This window comes from Myotis davidii, unplaced genomic scaffold (assembly GCF_000327345.1).
Source record: "Myotis davidii unplaced genomic scaffold, ASM32734v1 scaffold1476, whole genome shotgun sequence".
NCBI lineage: Eukaryota > Metazoa > Chordata > Mammalia > Chiroptera > Vespertilionidae > Myotis > Myotis davidii.
Window position 1 is genome coordinate 102,256 of NW_006287253.1, and position 829 is coordinate 103,084.

Sequence of the window (829 nt, forward strand, 5' to 3'; positions counted from 1 at the left end):
CTATCAATCTCCATTCCAAAGGTTAGGGCGTTTCTTATCTCCATTCCAGGGAGTAAAGATTATGTAGCTTAAGCATGATTGTTCATAGTTAAAGTGATTAATTACCCGCCTGGCCCTTAGTTAAGGGGTTTTATTCCCTCCCTAACTTCGGGGGGAAATCCCTACCTGGGGAAACAACCTTTCTCGGAGAGGTGACCTTGGTTAAAACACATAGCACCAAGAATGTGAGCAAACTTATTAAGAACAGTGTGCTCTATACACCAGGTCCCTTGAAACAGCAAGGATGGACCGGCTCCCGGCAGGTGGGCACACTGCGTTCACTGATGGCGATCTTTATTCCACTCTCTATTGGATATTACATTTCCTGGATCTGAGTAATGCTTTTGGATACTATCCTTTATGTTAAAACGTGTGTATCTGAGATGTTCTGAGTTTACATTCAGAAGGAAGCTCAGATAAGAGACAGGTGCTGAGTGACCGGTGACCCTCCGTCCATGACTCGGGGTCAGATGGACCTTTTCCAACCGCACCTGGGTCAGGGCTGCGGTGGGACCGGAGGGACGTGTGGGGGCTCTCCCACAGCCGTGAGCAGAGGCCAAGGGTGGGTATTTGAAACCCAGTTTGTTTGTTCCATTTTGAATCCCTAACTTTAAAAAAATCTATTAAGTGTGTGACTCATAATGCCTCTTCAGTGACAAATGTGACACTTTTTAATCTTTGTCAACACCTTGGCCATCCATTAAGGCTTGTTTCTCATGATTAAAACCACCCTGTTCACCGACAAGTTCTAGAGTTTGTGCAGGGGGAGCTTTCCCAGGACTCTCACTGT

The 829-nt window shown here is 46.2% G+C and overlaps 1 protein-coding gene across 5 annotated transcripts in view; it reads left to right on the top strand.

Moving 5' to 3' along the window:
* Positions 1–829, top strand: part of AGPAT3 (1-acylglycerol-3-phosphate O-acyltransferase 3) — a 57,041-nt gene that overhangs the window by 34,192 nt on the left and 22,020 nt on the right. The window lies entirely within an intron of this gene.